The 25504-nt window shown below is 39.9% G+C and overlaps 1 long non-coding RNA gene across 1 annotated transcript; it reads right to left on the bottom strand.

Moving 5' to 3' along the window:
* Positions 1–5581: 5581 nt before the first annotated feature.
* On the bottom strand, positions 5582–24157 carry LOC134161140 (uncharacterized). The gene is made up of 3 exons (XR_009963847.1): positions 23173–24157; positions 10890–10965; positions 5582–5948 (listed from the first exon to the last, which is right to left on the bottom strand). It is a non-coding gene; the product is annotated as an uncharacterized LOC134161140 (long non-coding RNA).
* Between the last annotated feature and the right edge of the window lie 1347 nt (positions 24158–25504).

The raw sequence follows: 25504 nt of genomic DNA, 5'->3' as shown, positions 1-25504 counted from the left end.
GGGAATCAGTGGGAGTTGTGTGCTATTGCTGTCTAAAGCTGGCAACAGAGACTCTTCTCAGGACAATAATGAACATTATTTAACTGAGGAAAGATATCTCCAGATGTTGTTTCCTCTCTCTAGCATTCATAATCCTTTTGTTTTTTCTGATTTATCTCTGGTTTATACCCTCCACTTTTATCATTCTGTGTACGAACAGGTGCATTTCTACTCTAAAAGCATCCTTAGTCATACAGTGTGCAGTTACAGTAACTGGAAAGACCTTTATATCTATCTGTCTATCTATCTATCTATCTATCTATCTATCTATCTATCTATCTATCTATCTATCTATCTAATCTATCCATCCCCCCGTTTGTCCACTACATAGTCCTAGAATCCTAGGATGACATGATAACAGAACCTGGAAGGGCTGTCAGGAAGTCTGCAGCCCAGCCTCCTGCTCAAAGCAGCATCACCCATGAGATCAGACCAGATTACTCAGGGCTTTTTCCAGTAGGTCTTTAAAATGGTCCAAAGATGGAGAGAGACTGCACAGCATCTCTGGAAAACCTGTTCCAGTGTTTGACTCTCCTCAGTGTGAAAAATGTGTGTACATTGTGTTGCATGCCAGTGAGCCAACATTGTTCTTCAGGAAGATGTACAGGTCAGAAGCATACAAGGGCTTCATGCTGATACTTCAAAATATTCATACTGGGATTTATGAATTATGTTTTTTAACCGTGCTGTATGTGTCTAGGTATATATACTTGTGGAAGGCTGAAGAGAACACAGAGGACTGCTGATTAAACAGAGACCCTCAAAAACGCCCAGCTGGCTAACACCCAAACCAGTTTAATGTCTAATAAAAACTAGCATTTGTACACTCAGGTGAGTATTTTATGGCACGTAATACAAGAAACATCTGTGGCTCCAGCCAGGTTCTCGTGAAAGGAAGTTCTGATTACAAAGCTGTCCTAGTAGTATATACTAATCTGTATGCTTAATGGAAATCTGAAGGAGAGTACATTGAACAGTACTCACCCTCTGGAGCTGGGAAGTGATGTGAATCACAACCCTTCAAAACCCCAGAGACAGAACCTACTGATTCATGAGAGTGGTTTAAAAATAGAGGGGTTAAAAATAGTAAATGTCCTTGTTGTTGGTATGCTGGTTTTAAATCCATATAGTTCACATTTTCTGGCTACACAGGCCTGAAATTACTGAAAAATGTAACTACTTAAAAAGTAAACAAATAGCCACTGAGACCATTGTATAATCCAATGAAACTGAGCTTGGCTTTATGCTGATGAATGGGACCTTTACACTGCCAAAGAGCTTTGGAAAGTCATGACTTTCTGCTTTTTTGTTAACAGAAATCTCAGCTCAAGATAGAAGAAAGCTGATGCTTCCTTCTGAAATGCTGAACTCCTGATCCTGCTCTATAGATCATCCCTCTATCCTGCTTCATGCAGAGGGGCCAGCATGAGAAAACAGATGGGTCTGACATTGACCGTCTTCAGCGCGCTACCCTGCTCGCCCTAAGAGCTTGCCTGACATCATCGCTGTGTGCTACAACTGTATTTTAGACATACCGTCCCCTACTCTGTCCTCGCAATGCCCTTTGCACTGTGACTCGGTGGGGCTGCTAGAAGACAGACTTACAGCTGTTTTCCTTAGTGCCTGCCCATGCTCGAGAAACCGTCTCAGTTACAGAGTGTTCAGGAGTCTTCTCATTTCTTTCAGGGCATAAAGGTTTTAGGGTGCCAGTGAAAAATCTTGTGACAAACCAAGTCCTTATGTCCTTCCTCAGATATAATTTAAATTTGACTCAGTCAAGACTCCCACTGACTTCAGTAAATCTTTTGAGATTTGGCCCTATCCCATGAGCACATTGCAATCAGCTATAAAAGCAGGAACAGAACTGAATCCCATAGAGTAACATCACAGTAACATACATTATTTCCATCCAAGTGAAAAGATCTTCCGGGATTTTCTTTTCTGGCCAAATTTAAAGCTAAACACATTACTCATCTGTGCACAAGTCTGCTTTCCAAGGCAAAACTCACTAGAAAAACAGGAAATAATAACACTGTGATATATAAAACTAGGTTGCTCTGCTCTGTTGTCAAAGCCACAAAATGTGTTTTCCATTAGCTTTCAAGTATAGGGTGAAATGTTTAGTGCATCTGTCTACCCATCAGTCCATCCATCCATCCATGCATGCATCCATCCATGCGTCTTGTTTTTCCTGAGCAGAGGGAAAGTTCAGCAGTTTTCAGCTATATTTTTAGAGTCTTTTATTTAGAGAAAGTAACTGACATCAGAATTGAGACTATGTTTTTCTCTTACTGATAAGATTACCCCTGTGAAAGGGGAGCAAAACAGACTCAAGAACATCATGCTTAAAAGAGTGTTCTGCTGGATCCAGTCTCAGTGGGTCAGGAGGCACAGTCCTTCCTAAGGGTAGCTAAAAGTGAAGGAAAGCCACCCATTTCCAAGGGCACTTCATTAGGCTTGTCTTCATGTGAGGAAAAAACTACATTTTAATACATTAATTAAGTAGATATTTAAATCATTGTGTCAAATATTTTACTGCAGGTGCCAATAAGCATATGCTACATACACCCTAGCCATGTAATTGCTATTACTATTTCTTATTTTTTGAATAACACTTACAAAAGCGAACCCAAAGTCTGCAGCTGATGTATCTTACTAAATGCCATACACTCCAAAGTGTGTCCAAAAGTCTTAATCAATTCCACAGTTCTTCACTGAAGCAAAGTTGCGAGATAGGACCCAGCAGCAAAGCCAAAATATGTCCAAAATTTTACCTGTTTTTTGTAGCAGGAACATACTCTTTCAATGGTAATTGAGATGGGCTCAAGTGTCCTATTGTACTTTGGCCTGGATTTTTCCAATCTGAAACATCATATATTGATCACATCTGTTCCTAAGGTTGAAGGACCAGAGTGTGTGAAGGACTTTGGTACCCACAGTGGATTGTGAACACCAGCACCCAAAACTGCTAATTTTCAGACCAGGTCTCAGATACACAGTCAGCTAGGAGGCATATAGAATCATTGACTTTTTGAAGGTCCTGACGATTCAGCCTCTGGACATGTGCAGAAGCACTTCAGTTTTGACAGGGCTCAGCAAGTTGTTTTCTCTCATGCATGTACGACATGCATGTATCTCACCAGAATTCAGAAACCAGAGTTTCTCTGCTGGTGTCTTTGATGGTCTGCTCCAGAAGGAATCAAAGCCTCTCTTTCTCAAGCACCAGCACGAAACTCTTGGATGCTACTGATTCCATTTAAATCATGGTGTGGTTGGTGTGGCACCATCACTCCTTTTTCACAGAACTGCCCCAGAGCTGCAGTTCTCTCCTTTGCCTGGAGCATTAAGAACTCCTATTTCACGTCTCTCGTCTCCTTCTGAGAGTGGCCTAACCACTAATCTGTGAGTTACTCCACTTCCCAGTTGAATCTATGCCCCTGTGAAGAAAGAAATCAACAATTTCTGAGTCCTGAGGGAACACCCAGACAGCTCCTGACTTTGTGGGCAGGATGCTACTGGCCTTTTGGCTGTACATGAGCAATACAGGAGCCATAATAAAGCCAGTATGGGAAGGGAACCTGCCCTAGAGGCAGCTCTTGTGATGATACTGGAGAGAAACCAGTTCCCACTAGCTGCTGTTTCTCCAGACAGTGGCTGAGACTTGCCACTGGCAGAAGCGGGACAGCTAGAGGAAGCTGGGAAGAAGGACAGGGCTACAAGCAGCAACTGGAAGCAACTGGAAATGGCTATAAAGAGACAGGTGGCATATCTGAGGGAGGGATGAACGTGCCCACCTTCCTCTCCATCCTTCTGCCTCTTGCAGTCTCTGTGACACAGACAACTGCAGCTGGAGGTGCTGGCTAGGGAGAAAGGGCATCAGAGACCTGCATTTCAAGCCAGCATCAGTGAAAGCCACTTACTGTGGCACTGATTAAACCAAAAGCATCTATTCTGGGAGCAGATACTGTAGCTGAGGTGACTGCCCTGCCATCTGGGCAGTACTCACCTTTCTGCCGGCATTTCTGCTGCCCTTGGACTTAACTGCACTGTTGGGAGCTAAGGGCTTGACTGGTGAGCACACTGCTAACAGATTCAGCCTCAGCAGGTGTGCTCCTTAACAAAGGATGTGTCTGCCTGTGATGCTGGCTCTGTGATTTACCATTTGCCATACTGAATACCCTCATCAACAGCCTTGTGTCTTGGTGAGCTGGGGGAGTGGGAGGGTTCAGCAGAATCCTCTTTCCCCATTCTTCATAAGCAGGCAATCTTTCCCCATGCAAAGCAAACATTCAACTATCAGGGAAAGAATGTAACTGCTAGGACAAATTGTAAAAGTCTGCAGCAAAAAGCACAGACAATTAAGTCCAGTGACTGGTTCTTTATTATGGGCTTTTCAGTCCAGGTTCATGCATAGGAGGTCTGGATTCATGCAGAGCGTGAAGCTGAGCAAAGGAGCATAGAGAAAGAGGGATTAAATCAAAGGGAGGGTGGGGTGATGGAAACCGTGGGAGGGAAGAATGAGTGGGAAGAAATAAGGGAGAAAGGGAGGGGAGATAGGAAGGGTACAGACAGTTGAAGAATGGGAACGGGTTAGTGGGTGATCACGCAGATGGTGTGAATCATCCTGTGGAAGAGATTCACAGAGTGGATCTCTTCCACTCTGTTGACTGCTGGAGCTATTACTTGACATTGTTTCATGATGTCTTGTTGAGAGCTGAAGTAATTCTCATGTTTCCAGTGAGTAGAAGGTGAGTATTAAAGACTAGAAACCAGTAGCTTTTGGAAGAGATGCAGCTCTTCACTAATCTGAAAACAGAGATGAGATAGAAACTTCATTAAAAAGTCCAAGTCCTTGCCACCTGGCAGATTTCCTACTCTTCAAAGGGGTGATTACAGTCCAGGGATGTGTTTTGCTAAATGGTGGGAAATTATTTGGTCTTAATGTGACTTTCCCAAAAGAATTCTTTCAACTGCGTTGTATTTTTTTTCCACCTCATAATCAGTTTAAGATGTGTAAATATCAGTGCATGATATCTGCAACTGGAGTAAGTTGCAGGTCTTTTCCTGAATTAAAGTCACCATCTATGAGACATCTGAGCGTTTTTGTAAGGATGAGGAAGACAAGCTTTAAGAGTTTGCCTTTCCTTGTGGGCTGCAGGATTTGGCTAGTCCAGTTGTAGAGAGAATATGTCTGTTTTGTAGACTTTTCTGGATCTGGGCATGCATCTCTTGTACTTCATCCTCCACCACAAATATCCCCCTTGAGGTTCATTCGCCTGTCCCAGTAGTGTTGCCAAGAAGAATTAATTGCAGTAGCATCTAACAGTATTGTTGGACACTGTGATTTTAATTTCCAAAGTGAGTACAGTAATTTTCTTCAGCTGGGCCTTGGTGCTCTTCCTGGCAGCCACCTTGTTTGAGAGGATGACTTTCCATTCTCCTTGTCTTTCAGCAGAGTCCTCTGTCACCAGCTGCTTTATTGATGGTATTTTTGAAAGTTTTGAGGCACCCACTGTTTTAGTCTAGAGATTTGGATGAAGCCCTGGGAGCGAGTGGGTGTCCAGAGACATCTGGCCCAGCAGAGTACATCCCTTTTGGCCCCATGGCCCACCCAGAGTCCCTCCAGCTGCGCTCCCCAGGGTGGACCACAAATTGTACATAAGGTGGTTTTGTTTTGCTCCTGCTGCCAGAAGCTGGGCAGCTTTTACTACCTGTGTGTATCATTTCCTATATATTATGAATTAGAGGAGGTTGTCTAGGCCACAGTTTAGCTGATGAACCACCAGTGTAACATCAGGCATTACAGAGAAAAACCCCTGTCAACTAGATCACCATGCCCATATCCAAAACACTGCCGTACATTAGGATAAGCTGTATACACTGTAAGGAGGTCATATAGCAGCCAAGATCTTGAAAAAAAAACCACCCATAAAATCTGTAAATGAAGGCAAGATATATTGGTTACCCCTTTTTGAGCACACCCAGAATGTTCATGACAAAGCTCCTGTACAAACAAAACCAAGATAAGCCCACCCAGGTGCTGCTGCTAAGGCACAGCAGAAGGAGCCTTCACATCTTTGTGTGTTTGATTCCCCTCATGACTTTGGAATGAATAGCTCTGGAAACTAGAAAGATGTGTGATCACAGAAGCACAAGTTCATGGCATGTTTCCAAATAAAGCAGAAGAATCATCACGCTAAAGGGTTTAAATTATGTCTTTTTCATCAAGTTGGTTTGTCTGAGGTTGCATTTTATCTGTATCTCATTAAAAAGAGTAAATAACTTTAGTCCTGACTGGATCATGTTGCATGGGCAGATCTTCCTGAAACTCTAACATCAACATGTGGAACTGCTGTAATCCAGAGCTGGAACTCTTCACTAAACAAAAACAGGCCCTCACTTAGTTTTGGCTTTTAAACCTGATTGCAAACACCATACTATTTTTTTTTCTGAGATGCTGCTCAGCATTCCAATAGGACTGGAAATCTTCATTAATTTATCAATTATAATTAATTTATTTCCAATGTGACACAGAGAACAGTTTCATCCATGACTGCTCTCAGAACTTTTCAAACTGGAGATGTATCAACAAAAATTGTATCATGTGTTTCTCATTGCTGTGAATTGTGTGCCTTAAGATAAAAGAGGAAGATTTATCAGGAGAAGACTGCTAGATGCTGTCCAGAGATTAGCGGAGGTTGTCAACTCTGAACTGGGCTGAGTGCTTGTTCCTTACCAAGCCAATAAAGTCCTGGCACTGTTACAAATGCTGTATATGTATTTGAAGGTTTGAGAGGGAGAAATGGATAATAAAATATCCTAATTGAATGGGGATAGAGTTAGCTTTGAAAGCCAAAACTTTTTTTTTTTCAGGTGTCCAAATTAAAGCACATCTCATTACATATAAAAAGAAAATCTTGATAATTCCATTTATGTATTAAAAATGTGAGTCTTTGATAATTTGTGGAGACTGTGAGTTTTAGAAAGCTGTTTCCCATTTATCCTCCTTGTTGCTGCTGCTGCTGGAGTAAACTACAAACTGACTTCCAAAATAACAGCTAAGTAGCAATCGGGTAGTGATTGGTAAAAATGTTTCCTAGGAAAGACTAGGTTTGTTCCCATGCTGACCAGGCTGTGACCAGGTTTCTGTCTTCCACTAAACACACAGACATTCCAAGAGGAGAAAATAAGTTTTCTACTCCCTGTTCCTAAAATAAAAGGCACAAGAGAGAAACCATGGAGAAACCATAAGTAGGAATAAGAAAAGCTGTACTAGCCTGGAGGATGACCAAGTAAGAGAAAACCTCCAGAGAAAGAGATGATTTAGAGTTTATACAAAGGGCCTTCCTGGGGCTTCATAGTAAAATTACAATTTGGCCACTGTGGAAGACTCTCCAATCTGGTGGAATTATGGGGTGAAAAAGGAGTAAGAAGTCCTTGGAGGCTGCTGGATATTGGGATATTGCTTCAATTAACTGCCAGATATTGGCATATCCAGCAGTATAATAAAGAAGCATGAATACATGCAACAGAAAAAAAATGAGGGAGAAATAAAAAAAAAGAGAACTGTTTACTTTTCTTGGGCTTGGGGTTTTTTTCCACGTTTTCAGTTGTTGCTTCAGTTTTACATTTGTGGAATAAAAAAAGAGAGCTATACACAAAAATATTCCCAATTGTTAGCAAATTTAAGACAATTAAAATGAGAGATTCAAGATAAGCAAATCTGAGAGGTAGCAAGACAAAAAATAGTTCAGGTTTAAGGACGGTAGTATTACAAAAATCAGTAATGTGTTTTCAAATAAATATGTGAGCACATGCAGGAACTTGGAGGAATGTGTATATTGGCAGCACAGTAATCAGCGACAAGAGAAAGAAGAGGTTTCATATGAGGACCTGAATAAGCACTGTTGGTACTGAAGTGGTTAAGAGCTCAGAGAATTGTACGTTTAACATGTGTATATGGAGAGTTGAGAGAATTAATTCTATTCTTACTGAAGAGCAATACAGTTGGCTTTGAAAGCCAGAAGTCAGCTCTGTAAGTGTGTGTTTCCAACTGATGTGCTGAAGCCAATTTTTCTGATTATGGAAAGAGGGACTGTTGATTTAAGTTCAGTCATAAAGTTCATCTTTTGTTATAGAGAAGAGGTGGAAGCAATGGGTAACATACACGAAATAAAGACTGATAAGCAGAAATCAGAAACTCACCAGAGGGGAGAGAGGTTGCTTATCTTTGTTTTAACTGTGGGGGGTTTTCTGGTTTTATGTGTAAGTGAAAGGGAAAAGATGTAGTATTATCAGATTCATTGCTTTAGCTGAACTTAAAAACAAAAGAAAAATTAAGGTAGCATGGAGAAATAGATGCCACTTTAACCACATCTCCATCTCCAAACATGTTAAGCTGTTTCTCTCAGTGAGGATAAATGTACTTCAGTTATTAATAGGAGCCATGACAAGAAGATCGTTAGAACATAAATGAACAATGTCTATGTCTGTAACAAAGTATATGCAGGTAGATGGGACTTTGTGTATGAGAAATGTTGAGCATTATGAAAAAGAAAAGGCGAATCAGTTAATTATAGAAACACTTATTATGGTAAAACCTACTTTGAAAGGCTGGTAACATCATCTTTAGTTTTGCAGCATTGAGGTTAGGAAAAAATGTCACTTTGTGAAGACCTATATGGGGGATATTTTTAAATGTTTATGGAAGGAAGCTGATGAAAAGCAAATACATGTTCAAAATCAGAGGTTTGTCATTTGTGGTAATCAAACCTTTCTCTGTGTGTACAATATGCAAGCAATTTAATGAAAAATTAGGTGTGTTTTATTTGCAAAGATCCAACTGGGTAATGTTAGAAATGTACAACTGTGTTAAAAGAAAGACATGTTGCCACTGGAGTCACATAATCTCAAATCCACCTACTTGTTCAGGGTGTGATAACCCAAAATATGTTCTGCTTTAACCTTGCTCTTTGTCAGTCAAAACAGATTAGAGCAAGAGAAAATTTTCTGGATGGTTTGACTGTCCACATATTGTTAGCTTAAATCACAAATCAGCCTGTGGAAAACATCCATGAAGACCTGCACCTGCAGCCATCAGATGATTACTTATGTTTTAACGTAACTACAGTGACAGGTCATGGTTACAATTATGTGATACGCATAGAAATGACCATCGAACTCCATTACGTGAAGGCAGTTGTTTCATAACTTTAAACTAGTGCCCTTAGATACCTGCTAAATTACTGAGGTACATGCTAGAACACCCTGCCTTTACTGGATTTGTCAGCTAGGTAGCGTTCCAGAAATTACACTCTGTTAAAATAAGATTACTCACAATGCAGCCATGGTGGGGATCCTTCCTAATGGTTGCTTTCCACAGCTACAAGCATTTTCAAATGGGGCTTTCCCTTTTACAGCTGGCATTTTAATTGTTATAATGATTTTTGTTAACTGTGCAGATTGTTTTGGATATAAAAATTATATGCTTAGCAAAATGAGTAACGGCAATACACCTAATCTGTGAATTACAGGCTATCCACTGGCCTGTAACCATCATTACAATGCAGGACCAGGTAGGAAGTAGCAGATGACTCCTAGAAGAGCCTTTACTCAGTCCTAATCAGGAGCTTTTAGATAAAAGCGTGTATCCTTTCTTTCTGATATGTCCTTTCTGTAAGTGATAGAGCTTGCAGCTTGCAGACTATCACAAAGGGAAGTTTTGGTTGCCAGTAATAACACTGTGTATGTAACATTAGAAATACCTGCTATAGGATGGGTCATTTCTATGCATGTCATGTAATCACACCCCTTTTAGGAGATTACACTTACACATTTTTTTTTTGTTAGTTTATACATTGAAGAGATTTACATACACAGCTGGCCCATTTCTAAACAATCTATGAGGCCACATATAGAACCAGGTTTCATGGGCTGTCCCTACAGTAGTTTCTTCTGGAGTCAGCTCTTCTTTCAGCTTCTTTGCTTTTCAGAGTAGTAAGTTTGTGATGCAACAGATTTTGTAGAAATTTGCCTTTAACTGAAGAAAGATTCTGGGGGCAAATTCCTGTGCACCAGAATGGAAAGGGCATGCTGGTAGAGAACTGCACCACAAAGCATATAGTCAGAGAAATGGAAACAAAACTGCAGTGTCCCAGACCTCAGGACAGTCCAGATACCATCAGTGAAAGGACAAGATTGGCTCAGTGATGTGCATCCCAGAATGGCAGGACAAAAGCACTACTGTAGCTTAGTTCTGTGAATACAGAGGACTAACACAGTAACAGTCCATACCAGAAGGGAATAGTGATGTGGTAGTGGTTTACGAACAATATTAAATCTTTCAGAGCATAGAAAAATACCCTTGCAAAGCAGGGTGATTTTGAAAAGACTGCTAGTGAAGAGTAAGGGAGCATGACGTGTGAGTCCTCTCAGGAAACTTGTTCAAAAAAGCATCTAGAGAGCCTCGTCATTACAAAGATATGCAATACCTAATACCAGTTGGTGTCAGCCACATAAGCCATGACAGAGATGATCATTTACTGATGCAGGATGACTGTTGTGTGACTCTTCACTCAATTAATTTATTATGCAGAATTATTCACACCATAGTTTGCAAGAGCAGCCTTAGTGTCATGTAACAGCAGATCTAGCAATCTATTTCCCAAGAAAATTGAAGGGTCACCTTAGCCTCCTGTGTCAGGTCCTAGTTGTGTACTATGGTGCTTATAGTCTTCTCTATTGAAACTTTTGCGGAATTGTAACAATATTTTAAAATGATAAATCCTGAATTATATGCTCATATATTTTAAATAATCTGTCTGCATTTTTCTTTATTTACCTTAACTTACCTTAACTTATTGTTTGTGGAGCTACAATAACATCAGCGGAACTACAGCATTTACAATAGGATGAAGTGCAGAACACCTGTAAGATAAGACCAAATTAAATATATGGCAGTTTAGGCAAAATAGAAGCATTTTCAGCACTGCATACAGGGCTATAGTAAACTTACCCTCTTTTTCTGTTTTTTGTTTGCAAGGCGTAACCATAGATTCACTACATACTTCTTGTAGTTTTTAATTTGGTGCCTGGTTTGCCTGATTTTCCCAAAGCATTGTTCAGATCATTTTGAAATGTCCATAAAATAAATTTTAAGCAAATGGAATGCCAAGTTGGATTTCGGTCTTTTCTTGCATGTACAAGTTGAAAGAGCCAAAGGTGAAACAGGGCTGCTGCATATTCTCTTCTGTGCCCTGAGGCAACTTCGCACCAGCAGGATAAGCAGTTTGTTTGATGATTCAATTTTAACAAAAAGTTTTTTCTGATTGTAATGAAGTGATTGACAGTATCTTTCTGCAATGGGAGAGTTTGTTATAGGAAGTTTTAGTGAAAAGCTCTTTTGTTCTGCCTCTACTGTTTTTAAAATCACTTTGTATTAAATGTGTTTATGAGCCTCCTGGCAATTTACTTCATGGACAGCCTAAGCTGTAACTAGGCATGGAACTACGGTTCTGAATTTTGAGTCTTTTCAAAGTATGAAGTGTTGGGTTTGTCCTTTTTACAGAGAAAAGGATGAGTCAAGACAGACAGTTCCAAGACTGGGTTTAGTCTTAAGGTCTGGATTCTGTGACTTTCCAAAAAATGTAGTGTTCTTGCCTTGCATTTTGATACTCTAATATTTGTGTTGCATTCATATTTGACTATTTTGATTTAAATGTCCTGATAATGTCATTTTTCTGTGTATGAGAAGTTTTATATATTTATGTATTCTAGTATTTAATATGAAAACTTTCCTTCTACTTCCAGTATCTTCTTCCTTATGAAACTCATATTTAATCTTTAAATATATATATATATATATATATATATTTAGACTTAATTCAGCCGTTACATAAGTGGATATATCTGCCAGGAGCCTGAAGGGACTTGTATCTATGCAAACCTGAATTTGATCCGCTGTTTTCTTTGTGAATAAGGAATAAGGAACTACAAGAAGCTTAGGTCGTTAGTCATGAACCATGTCGTTATTTATACAGATTTATTGGACCCATTTATTTGCTGCTGTTACATAAATACATCAAAGCCTTCACATGTACGAATTTCTTGGCAACTCATGCTTTTTGTGTTTTCTTGGTAATACTCTCAGGTGCTCAGATTTTTTTGCTGGATGAATAGTGTTGAATCAGAACATGAACAAAAGGGGAGAATTATATGAACAAAGAGGAGAAGATGTCAAATTCATGAGAATTCATACATTGCAGTATATAAAAATATGCAACTTCTTTCAAACTAGATGTTGAAGTTGAGATTAGTAGCTGGCATGACACAGAAAATCAGTGTCATCTGTTAGATCAGCAAGCCAGGGTTCTGAAAAGTCCCAGTATAATTTTTTTTTATCCTGAAGACCTGACATAGAGTGGAAATTTTATTCATGTTTTCCTAATTTCCTTCATATTTTACAAAGAAATAAAACCCACAAAGTATTTATTATGCCTTATTGAACTCTCAGAGTCCTATTAGGGGGGCAATAGCAAGTAAAATAGAAATGACAAGAGTTGAAAGTCACTAAAGGCTTGAAAGATTGTGGCCACTGATGATACAAAGGCACACTGGTGTCTAAGAGAAGCAGCTGATCAGTGAATGGTTAGAATGGCTTGGCTTGTATGACCTAGACTGCTTCCTAATGTTTCTGAGAAGGCCATCAGGTTTTTTTTCCCCTGCGTTAATGGAAAGAAAGGAAAAAAACACTGGTAGCCTGTAAGAACAATCAAAGAGTGCCCTTACAACTTGCTGGGTAACTCGTGATTGCTTGGTAATCAGACTGAAAGGGAAAATAAGGCCGATTGAAGATTCTACAGCAAATGGTTTAGTTCCCTTTATTTTTCAGTCTTCAAAGTGTTGTCTTTGCAGATTATTAGGCTTTTAGCAAATATGACAAGATGATAGTCCATGTAACAAAAAGAATAGCAGCTACCAAATACTTGTGCAATAATTCATTTGAGCTAATATATAAATAAGGTAGGTAGAAGTGATAGGAAACAAGCAAATTAACTGACTAATGTTATGCACCCTGGAAAAAGACAGCATGTAAGCATTTAAGTGTTGCCTAGATTTACCTAGCATGACAATAGTTATATTCATTTGGAGGTAGAGGAGTTCAGTCTATTTGAATTCTTCGAGTATTCAGTTGAATACAATGGTGTGAGTAGAAATGTAAGCACAGGACTTTGATAGGCCTGATGAAAGTGAAAGGATGTTTTTCATGCTGTTGTCTGTACAGAAAAGAAGTCACAGTGATAGCTCTGCGGCAGATAAGCACTTCTAGCATTCACATTTCTGGGTGTCAGCTTCTGTCGGAGGTATGCAGCTTCTCCTCTATATCCAGAACACAGCTAAAAATCAATCAGTAACTACAGTGGGTGGAAAAATACAGAAGTAATGTAATAGCCTATTTAAGGTAAAGGGAAGCAATCTGGGCCTAGGAATGTCTTTGGTATGTATTGTGACTCTTGCTAGGTAAAGAAAATGGAACTGGAAAAAGAGGCCAAGCACCAGGATGCATCAGACCAGAAAAGTAAGAAGCCAGTGCTCAGAGGGTATGAGAAGTCAAAATGGGTGAGAGCTGGGTGAGGTAAGCTTCTGTGCTCTCCTCAGGGCCAAGAAAAGATCCCTAAGGTTCCCAAATCTTGGATGGCACCAAATATCTTTGAAAGGTGCTGGCACTGTCCCAGGTGTACGTGTTGACACAAGAGGTAATAAGTCATTGCTGGTCTCAGTAACTCAACTGGCAGAAAACAAATATAACCTTGTTCATGAACTGTACAGAGGATGACATTTCACAGGACTGAATACCTGGTTTTTCTATCTGTTTTGGATTTTTCAGGTGGAAGATTAGGTAAGAAGTCTCTTCACTAAAAGAGTATCACTGCTAACTAGAGCGTCCATACATCCTTTTCCTGCCTCCTTCATGTGTAGGCCCTGTAACAGACTTACTAAATGACACGTGAATTTAGGCTGCAAGTAAGTCATAGCTAAATCTAGTCACATTTGCTGCTGAAGCTGGAAGGGATTATCTGAGACTATGGAGTGCCAGAAGAAAACATAGTTATATGTTTAAGGGTGCAAATACTGTCCAGCTGAACAGGATTATGTCTCAGCCTGTGCTATGGGATGCCACTTCATAAAAGTACTTACCAGATGTGCCATGTTCCTAATTTTTTTGGACCTGAAAAATATGGAGGAGTTAAATTTGTCAAAGTCTCCAGTATTTACAGCTGCAGCTGAAGACAGTGATAGTTTTCTTTTAAGCACAAAGAAAAGAAAATAATGCTGACTATCCTCAAAAATAAAAAATGCTGGTGTTTCACACTGGCTCCTAAGACTGATGAAAACTTTTGATCCAATCTTTTATGTGCTCCAGTGCCTCATTTGTAAAATTAGGATAAGATCAGTCTTCAGAGAGGCATATGAATATGTGTTAATGCTTGTGAATTATTCTTAGTCCGTTTTTATGAACATTACAAAACTAAACCCCAAGGAAATTAATTATTTGTTCATCCTAACAGGCTTTGGAATGTCTTTTTGTGGTTAAAATAGTGGTCTGTGTAAATGCACCAATATCACATAAATGAAATTGTGTTTAAAGTTCACCTGGAATACAAAATAGAAAGACTACATTTCTTCTGAAAGTAAGTCAGCTGCAAATACAGGTTATATATGAATTTGATCAGAAGATGAGCCCCCTGTCTAGGTGAAGAGTAGTTGGAGGGAACTTGGTACTGTTTGATGAAGATGCCAGTGGAAGCGGGACAGAGACTAACAGCAAACAGAATTAGTGCCAGTGTTTCTTGAAAATGTAAGAAAAGAAAATGCTTCTTGTCTGACTCCTACTGAGTTCGGCAAAATATCACTTCGTGACTGTCCATTCTTTCTAGATGAAAGGGATTGAATTAACAAAATACCCAATTCCACCACTAGTCTCCCATTTTAAAGGGAACACCCAAAATATTTTGAATTTTGACTGATATAACAGATGAAAACAGGCCAGCCACTGAAAAATGAATATAAAACAAAATATTTAATAGTTGCTCATCAAGTGGCAATACTTATTGTGTACTCTGACCAAAATAAAGGTCCTGGGTACAGAAAAGAAATAAGTTCATATAATGAATATCATAATACAGGCACAAAGTATCAGAGTTGTGCGAGAAATCTTTATTCTATGCTAGATTTTACAACTCTACTAATAGTTTTCAGTTCTGTGTACGTATCACATAGAGGACCACTACTTAAACTGCAATCAACATAAATATCAATCCTACTCAGAGAACTTAATCTTATATAGAATAAGAGATTCAACAGGAACATTTATGAACTCATAAATAGAAGATACTTCAAAGGGAAAAACTAATATATTGTGTTAAAAACTATTCCTTTGTACATTTAACCATATTGAAATTAAAACCATGTCTGAGATTTGCAGAATAGGGTGGAGAATATAAACTAAAATCTTCCATTAACATTCAGAGTTCATCAAAGCATATCCCATCTCATGAAAGAAAAAATATTTATTGGAAATATATCTGTTTTCATAACACTTTCCTGTGGACATTTTTTGAGGTCATTTCTGCCCAGAGAGAGTAAGGAAGTGAGAGAGAGATGCTGGCAGACCCACCCTAACTGAAAACCTGAGAGTTCTTTTAATCCCCAGACAGATCCCTCATCTCTGAGGCCTGCCCTTCCCACTGGCCAGGGATGCCAGCCCCTCTGGTTTCAAGTTCATTCAGTTACTGGAACTGTCCTTCAGCATTGTGGCAAGTAGTAAAACCAGTAATAAACTGCTTGTCACAGCATACGTAGATAACAATAGGGTGGTGGTTGACTTTCTAGCAGCTAGAAGCAAAACCCATTTATCATAGCCTCTGTATTCTGTCATGAAATGTCATGAAGTTGCTAGTTCAACATCAGTTCCTCCATGCACATAAACCATTGTTCATACCATGTTTATGATACATGCATTGTTGCCTTGTTTTTAGAGCATTTTTGACTTCCAATAAACCTTTTGACCATGCTATCGCTACCTACAAGTTCAGCTAAAGTCAGCAGAAGTACAAGCACCGTATCTTTCTAATTAACCCTATTGACATAATTCATCAATTAAATAAATACAAAGCTTTCGGAGCAGCTCTGTTTTCATTTTACTTGCCCATGGCCTTTGCAGAATGTCACATGACAGTAGACCTATTCTCCACGGCCCAGTCAACATATCAGTGCCAAATGTATGGAAAATATGTATCACTCTTGCATACTCTTCAATTAACTTGATGTACAAAAATGGCACAGGGCAATGCAAAACTGAGTCTAGAGAGTGTACAATCTTTAGTGAAGCAGAAAGAAAAATCATTCCCATGTCTGTAATTCCTTGAAGAGACTGGAGTAAGATTTTTTCTGCATTAATCAGTTCTGAATAGAAAGTAAACACTGGAGGGAAGGAATGCCATCCAGAGGGATCTTGACATGCTTGTAAGGTGGGCTGATGCCAACCCTATGAAGTTTAACCATGACAAGTGCAAGGTCCTACACCTGGGTCGGAGCAATCCCAGGCAGAGCTACAGGTTGGGCAGAGAAGAGATTCAGAGCAGCCCTGCGGAGAAGGACTGGGGGTGTTGGTTGATGAAAAAACAAACATGAGCCAGCTTCAGTGTGCGCTCGCAGCCCAGAAAGCCAACCGTATCCTGGGCTGCATTAAAAGGAGCGTGACCAGCAGGTCAAAGGAGATGATCCTGCCCCTTTACTCTGCTCTTGTAAGACCTCACCTGGAGTATTGTGTGCAGTTCTGGTGTCCTCAACATAAAAAGGACATGGAACTGTTGGAACAAGTCCACAGAAGGGCCAGGAGGATGATCAGGGGACTGGAGCACCTCCCGTATGAAGACAGGCTGAGAAAGTTGGGGCTGTTCAGCCTGGAGAAGAGAAGACTGTGTGGAGACCTCATAGCAGCCTTCCAGTATCTGAAGGGGGCCTACAAGGATGCTGGAGAGGGACTCTTCATTAGGGACTGTAGTGATAGGACAAGGGGTAATGGGTTAAAACTTAAACAGGGGAAGTTTAGATTGGATATAAGGAAGAAGTTCTTTCCTATAAGGGTGGTGAGGCACTGGAATGGGTTGCCCAGGGAGGCTGTGAATGCTCCATCCCTGGCAGTGTTCAAGACCAGGTTGGACGGGGCCTTGGGGGATATGGTTTAGTGTGAGGTGTCCCTGCCCATGGCAGGGTGGTTGGAACTAGATGATCTCAAGGTCCTTTCCAACCCTAACTATTCTATGATTCTATGATTCTAAACACAAGAAGAGTAAACAACATCATACTTTAACCAGATAAAATGCCCATATAGGACAGGGAAACCTCATGAATCACTACTGGCCTAGCAACTCACTAAAGTTTTGTTTCAAAATAGGATGGGAAGAATGAATGATGACCAGAACTCTGAGCCCAAATCATTAAAAGAAGACACAATAGAAATTACAGATGTGTATGTCCATGCATCAACTCTGGGCTTATTTAAAGCAATGCAAACTCTGGGATGAGTAATGAAGACAGACATTTCCAGAACAGTAGAAGCCCCAACTAGGAAAGTTCCCAAGCCTATTCTGTCTCCTACAAGACAGCACACATCTTAATAATGCACTTAACTTTGATTGAAGTTAAGAAAACTTTGGCATAAGTTTAAAGTTGGAACATATGGTTGTGTGATTTACTGGCTCAGATTCTCTATTTGCAGCTGGGTAAGGCTGGACAACAGATAAACATCTTTTTTGTAATTCTAGATCTAGACAAAAGTACAAAAATTGCTGAGAGGAATTAGGACAACACTGGCTGGAGAGGAAGAAATAAATTTTCGTCCTTTTATAAGGAATGTCCTTGATACAAACTTACGCAAGGAATAATAGCTTTTGTGATTTTCTTTTTTCCTCTCACATGCAATGAAAATAAATTATCCTTTATTTTAAGATAAAGAAATAAATCTGGTAAAATGACCTAGTAGACCGAGTACCCATTTTGGTTACATTTAGACTAAGAGGCCAAATTTAGAGGTGCAGTCTCATGAAATGTGAATCTAAAGAAACCAGGACAAGTAAAAAATCTTAGTTTATGTTAATAGAGCTTACATCTTATGCAAGTTTTGCCAGGTTCTTCTTTAAGTTTAGTCCATTATTTAAAATTATTATAGGTAAAGTAAAACAAAGCACTTTCTTCAGTTCACATAAGAACTGGCTAACATTCCAGTCCTGTAAAATATTTAACTGCTGGCATGAAGCTCAGATCTGTACCATGCCTCTGCAAGCCAGCAATCACATTAGGCTTATATTGTAATACATTTATAATTGTGATAACCACTTTGAAATAATACCAAATTCCAGAGCAAAATAGATCTATGAATATTAGGACAAGATGAAATAATTTATGTTCAAAGAAGGCAGATATTTTTTTGAGTGATCAAATATCTATATCCATGGCAATCTACAGCAATTTTGATAATATATAGTGCAATTTGAAGTATTAGCCTACGGCAAGATAGTTTTAAGGGCCAAGTAATTCTCTGAATAGTCCAATCTTTGATTGAAGACAGAATCTTTCATGTAGCTAGGCTTGCACAGGAACAGTTCTGGTAAAGAAAAGCTCCCAGAAAGTTACTCTGTGTAATGGAAAGGGTAGATTGAGGCTCCATAATCATCATTAAAAACCCTGTGGGATGAACAATAATTAAAACTACATGAAAAACAATTGACTACAGAAAAGCTTTTGGTATGCAATATGTCAATCTTTGCAGTGCATTCAACATCCAGCCTTGTTATCTGTTATGGAGATTTCACTAGATGTCTTGAAATGAAGGCAACCTCCAAGTTATCTTAACATTGTGATCTCCTTACCACAGGCTCTCTGGGGAATTCATGTTTTTCTTGTGTATTTTCAGACTTCCTGCGCAGGAGACTGCCAAAAAGGATTACTAATGCAAATAAGATGAGGCTACACTTGAAATCCTCATTCACAATGGAGAACTTTATATTACATTTACACATTCATATATTAATAAAATACAAATGAAGACATTTGACCCCCAAGATTTGTCTCCTTCTGAAGCTGGCATAGGAAATTCTATCAGTCTGGGGCTTGCTCAGATGTCAGTTTGGTTCCTGATGACCATGCTTAAGGCTGCTATAATGCGTGCTGTTTTGAAACATCCATTCCAACAATGTGCCAAGAATGCAAGAGCATCCCTTATCCTGCATATCTTCTCTAAGCCTGGATTTGACAGGAAAAAATTGCTCTATTAGGGAAGCATTGTGGTAGCAAAATGATTCTTACATGATTTAGTTTAAGTACAAAGCATTCTGAAGCAAGAAATAACTTTAAAGTCTTAATTGAAAAAGAAGCTTCATTGTATAAAAAGTCAATGAGCCAAGACAAAACTAAAGCTTACCTGGTCATTCCTACTCCATATCAAAGCTTGACTACTTCTACAATTTTTTCATCATTCTGTAAAACATGAACTAGGGGGAAAAAAAAGTTTTCCGGTGTCAGCAACAACTTTCATCATCCTGATGTTTGATTTTCTGATGAGGTTATACATGACCTCAAATAAACCACCTTCAAAGCTTGAGGACTGGAAGATTCTTTTCTTTCTGTCCAGGTTTTGTCTTCTTAAGGGCTGCTCTTTAGCCAGTCTCCATTACCACCAGGAGAGCAGCTTTTCTCAGTGGACTTACAAACATTTGTGAATAAAGGTTATTATTTTTGTGACAGCTGCTGTGTTTGTAAATACTGATTGTATCTAGATAACCTTAATAAGCTTTCTGTCATGACAGGTTGTCTTGGAAGGCTCATGGAGGAACTATCCATATTTTGGGAGTGATGGTTGATGAGAAAATGAACATGAGCAGGCAGTGTGCGCTTGCAGCCCAGAAAGCCAACTGTATCCTGGGCTGCTTCAAAAGGAGCATGACCAGCAGGTCGAAGGAGGTGATCCTGCCCATTTACTCTGCTCTTGTGAGACCTCACCTGGAGTATTGTGTGCAGTTCTGGTGTCCTCAACATAAAAAGGACATGGAACTGTTGGAACAAGTCCAGAGAAGGGCCACAAGGATGGTCAGGGGACTGGAGCACCTCCCTTATGAAGACAGGCTGAGGAAGTTGGGGCTGTTCAGCCTGGAGAAGAGAAGACTGCTTGGAGACCTCATAGCAGCCTTCCAGTATCTGAAGGGGGCCTATAGGGATGCTGGGGAGGGACTCTTCATTAGGGACTGTAGTGATAGCACAAGGGGTAACAGGCTCAAACTTAAACAGGGGAAGTTTAGATTGGATATAGGGAGGAAATTCTTTCCTGTAAGGGTGGTGAGGCACTGGAATGGGTTGCCCAGGGAGGCTGTGAATGCTCCATCCCTGGCAGTGTTCAAGACCAGGTTGGACGGGGCCTGGGGTGATATGGTTTAGTGTGAGGTGTCCCTGCCCATGGCAGTGTGGTTGGAACTAGATGATCTTAAGGTCCTTTCCAATCCTAACTGTTCTATGATTCTATGATATTACCACTTTCTATACAGAACAAGCAATGGTATCAGACCAAGTCTTGCAGAGGTTTCCACATTTGAAAGAGCATTCTCTTTCTCTAATTTTTATTTAATTGCCATTACCAAACTGCTTGACAAGCAGGAATTAATCGACTGGTAAATTCAACATTACTATTCCAGTACCATTAGTGGGGTAGGACAGTAATAGGATTTCATGTCCAGCCTATCTCTAAGGCATTAGCCATTGCCAGAACTGAAGCACAGCACAAGTCTCTCTCTTCTGAGTTCAACTCATTCTTCTGAAGAAACTCTCTTCCGACCTGTGGAATCACATACCTGCCTACCACTAGCCAGCAGCTCACTCCCAACTTGTTCTTACTCTCCATGGGCTATGCAGCCCTTCTGCTCCCTCAGGCAACGCCAGTGCTTGTCTGGTCTGAACCAGGGAGCTGAGCCAGGTGAAAATGAAGAGATTTTTTGGACTGTGTGAGTGTGTTTGGGTTAGCTTCCAGATGCAGCAGGTCCCCAATCCAACTGACCACACAGCTGCTTGAGTGCTCAAACTGGCAAAAGGGACGCAGCAGCATTGGGTGCAGGGATGCCTTTTTCAGGGAAAGCACAGTTTTAGGTTGATTTAAGCTGGCCACAAAACCACACCAGTATCTTCAGAGAAATGGAGCCTTGGTAGAGCCATATGGTTTAAGAAATGACAGTCTAACCAGTGCAGAGCCAGTACAGATTAAGCCAAAAAAAGACTTGCCAGCTGCTTTCAGCAAGGTCAAGCAAGTGCTATGTTTATTGCACCACTAAACATTCATTTTTAAACTGCTGATCAGCAAATTTGTAGATATTGTATATCTTGAAAGCTCCCTTTTCATTTTTCTCTCAAAACAAAAAGGTTAGTTCAAAACATCACAATGTGTACTTTTCACTGACAGGAGATTTCTGCACATGCTGTTTACTTGGTTGTCTGTGTAGAGGCCCATTATGCATAAATCAGTGCAGAGAAATAGGGGATTGTTTTATTACACAATGAAGTTTTCCAAAAATGTCTTAATTTCTTGTTCAGGAAATGGCACCATTGTTTACTTGAAACAGATACGTTCAGTGGCCTGGAGGAGTTTTGTTTAAGGAGACAGCCTAGCCATAGCTGTGAGTAAGAGTGTTGCATTGTTCTTGACAATAGCAATTAGGAAGATATTTTGATCTGAAGGTAATTAGCAAAAATGGCAAAATGCTATTCCAAAGCTTGACAAATTTTCCAAATGTTGAAAGATGAAATGAGTCCAGTTCTTGGGACAATTTTCAGATTACTCAAATGTCTTGCTTAATATCAACAAGAAATCATCTATGAAGAATCTCTGTAATTTCCATGGTATTAACTTGCAGTGCATTTCATATACAAATGAGCAGGGCTGACAAGTGCTATGTCAACATCTTAAATCCCTGAAATTTTATTATCTTGGGATCAGATTAGCAAGATGTTAGTGAGCAGAAAGACTGCTCTCAGTCCTTTTCCATATGACCCCTTAAATCCTCTCAATTGTTTTTTCCCAACAATAGTATCTATAATCCTTCTACATTCCAGCGCCTTCTCCCCAGGTCCACTTCTCCCACCTTATCAAGACCTCTGTGATATTCCTCACATTCCTTCTTCCCATTTACTTCCCTGATATACACCAGTCCCTGGCCCACTGTGCTTTCCATCAAGCCTTCCTGGCTTCCTCTATTCTTAGTCATGTGTTCTTACATACCCAGGGACCCATTGTACCACAGGTACAAAATTAAGTTCTCCCATTCCAAGGATAATTTATTTTCAAATCTAACTCTGTGTGAACTGCTGAAAGGGCAAGTGTAAACCAATTTAAGAGGAGAAAGATAAACCTGAAACATTTTACAATTGTATTACAATACCCAACACACACCACTCAAGGCAATTTGTCTTGAACGAGATCACATTCCCATGCTTCAACAGGTTAGCAGAACTGATCTGTTCCACCATAGCACATGACAAAGTGTTGGCATACAGAAGCTCAAAATCTCTGCTGTATGCAGATTGTGCTGTTTGCAGGATGGGATGAGTGAGAGGCTTGCCAGGCAGCCTGTTGCGGTTCCAGATTCTCCAGCTAATTCAGTGCTTGTCTGGACAGCTTTAAACTATACCAGCTGCTGACAGTCCCCCTCGGGATCATTTGCTAATTGCAGATTACCAGAAACAGCAGGGTATCCCTTTCTACTCCAGGGGTAATCCTTGTGCTGGGATGGAGGGGAGGGGAATTTAAGAACCAAAAACACAAGCCTCAGTTGAGAATTGCCTGCATGGTAGAGACAACTAATAAGTTGGTGAATGCTTGAGCGATTTCTGGTGCCTTTGTGCTCTTTCATGCAGGGAATCTATCTTTCGATATACTAATATCAGCCTATTAATTCATCAGTGTGGGTATCACACACCAGAATGGCTTCATTGTAATTTGTTCAAGTGGTTGGTATCTGCGTTTGCGCTAATCCAGGTCTGTGCTGTCCTGTCAAATTGATGTGTCTGTGTTTCCACTTGTACTGAACTCACTTGTCTGGTCCATTTCACTTGAGAAAGCCTTTATCTCATGTTTTTCCCACACCAGAAATTTGATTGTCAGGTCCTTGGTGTTATGTCAGTGCAAAGAACATGAAGCTGTAATCTGTATGCCTAGGACACAATTTCAAATGATACAGTTTTAATAGCAGCAGCGATCCTTAAAATGTTTAATCCTCCTTACTGACTTCGTTGTATTTCTCACCAGCACTATTTTGAAGCTTTAGTTACCATGTGGGCCATCCATTTTTTCTTGCTAATCTTTGGAAAATGCAGAAATCCTGCACGAAAGGTGACAAAACCCTGAGTCAGATTTCAAATTCCAAGGTCGCTCCTGTGAATGGCTCTCCAAATTACAAAAGCTTCCAGAAGAACTTTTTACTGCCGATACCTGTCTTAACTATGTGTCTGTAAAGCGCCTGACGGTGCTACCGATTGCATGGAGAAGAATTTCTTCACCTGTCACTAGAGGGCAATACAGCTGCTCACATCATTACACCGCCCGGCCATACTCCTGGAGGCAACTGCCTAAATCCACCGGTGCGAATTTCACGTCAAAATTCGCATTATTTCCTCTACCCATGCTCAGGTTCTGCCTTTAATAGTCACTTGTTGAACACTTTTGAACAGATGATCCAGAATGTCACTAACAGGAGAATGTCACTGAGGGGAGAACAGTTGATGCTGTTTACAGCAGCAGGATTTCTCAGTTTGTCAGGCTTCCTCGTAGGGGTCATTGTCCACACTGCAGCACTGAGAACAATAACTGCAATTAGACTCAGACACGTAGTCCCTGATTTTGAACTACTGATGCCAAAGGGAGATTTATTGCTGACTTAATTTCATACAGGATTTGTTCCTTGGTACTGACTTTTACCCACAACTGCATACACCAGAATATTATTTATATTGGATTAAACTGACTTTCCGAGAAATTATTTAAGAGCAACACGGATCTCTAGTTTTGTGCAAGCTGGGGTGAGGGGGGAGAGGGCTGGGAGAGAAGGAGGGAGGTTGAACTGTCACATGTAACTCAGATATTGCCAAAGAGGCTAACTTGTCTTAACCTGCAAGCACCTGGCACGGAAACTGTCATTCTGAACATTCCTAAATACAGTAATGCTCTCATTTAACCATGGCTGTGTTGGCTACGTTTAATGGTGGTGTAATTTCCAAAGGAGATAATGCTGTGTGATTACCTGGTATCAAAGGTAATTTCAGTTGTTTCACTGAGATTAAGTTTTTACAGCCCCCTCTGATTTTTTACCATGTTGCCCAACCTTACTCTCGCTTGGAGTCAGAGTTCTCTGATTTCGTATGATTATCTTGGGACAGTTTCCAAGTATGTATATGTTGGATTACCACCTGAGTGTATTTTCTTCCCTGCTTACTCAAGTGGTGCCTCCAGATAATCTTTCAAGGAGCCTATAAATATATATATATTCAAGCCTTGCAAATTCAAATGTGAAGCTCACATACTTGACTCCTTCCTCTTGTTTCTCTGCAGCCATGTTTGCAGTATAACCCCAGTTTTTCTCCCATTCCATGCAGAAAGTAGAAGTAGCTCTAACTAACTATTAACTTTTTTTTCCATATATAAAGAAGGTAAAAGACATTCATATTTAGGTTTTGCAGGAGTTTTCTTTTGCACAGAAGGTCTTGTCAAATCAGAAGAGTTAAAATATGGTGGAGTCTGAGTAAGGGAGGAAAGGGTCTGAGGAGGAAAGGCTCTGGGGCTATCTCCTCCCCCCAGATGCAACACATGAAGGAACACTATTCAACAGAAGGCTAATAATATATATATCTTTCAACCAAGTAGCCTTCTACATGGCATACATCCCTTGTCATATGTGATATGGAAGTCCCTCCCATGAACTAAAAATACTTGAGGGATCTGAACATAGATATATTAGCACCAGTTTTAGATGTACATGCTTCTGGTACATTGGGATATTACAGACACTTGCATTAAAATACATTTTTGTTCTTTTTTTCCTAAAGCTTTGGTTTGGTTTTTTTTTAAAGTGCCTTTTAATTTAGTTGTAACTTTTTATTTAACAAGTCCCTTTTATTAAATACAGCATCTTCTCTTTGAATGCAGGACTTGTAATTTTGTAATTTTGGGGTTGGCTCATATGTCCATTTCCTTCAATATCCTCTTTCTGACGCTGCCCAGTATAGCAAACTTCAGAAGAAGGCAGATGAAATCCTGCTGCTGGTTAGAACAAAAACTGCCATTTTTCTTTCTCAGAAAAATTATGCAAAATTTAAACAGCTGTATTCTAACACTCTACTATATCCCCATTCATATTTTAAAGTAAATGTA

The sequence above is a fragment of the Pezoporus occidentalis genome, unplaced genomic scaffold (genome assembly GCF_034315485.1).
Source record: "Pezoporus occidentalis ecotype Australia unplaced genomic scaffold, CSIRO_AGI_Poc_V1 ctg17, whole genome shotgun sequence".
NCBI classification, from domain to species: Eukaryota; Metazoa; Chordata; class Aves; order Psittaciformes; family Psittacidae; genus Pezoporus; species Pezoporus occidentalis.
Note: the sequence above shows the minus strand (reverse complement) of the source record. Positions and strands in the feature narration are given on the sequence as shown.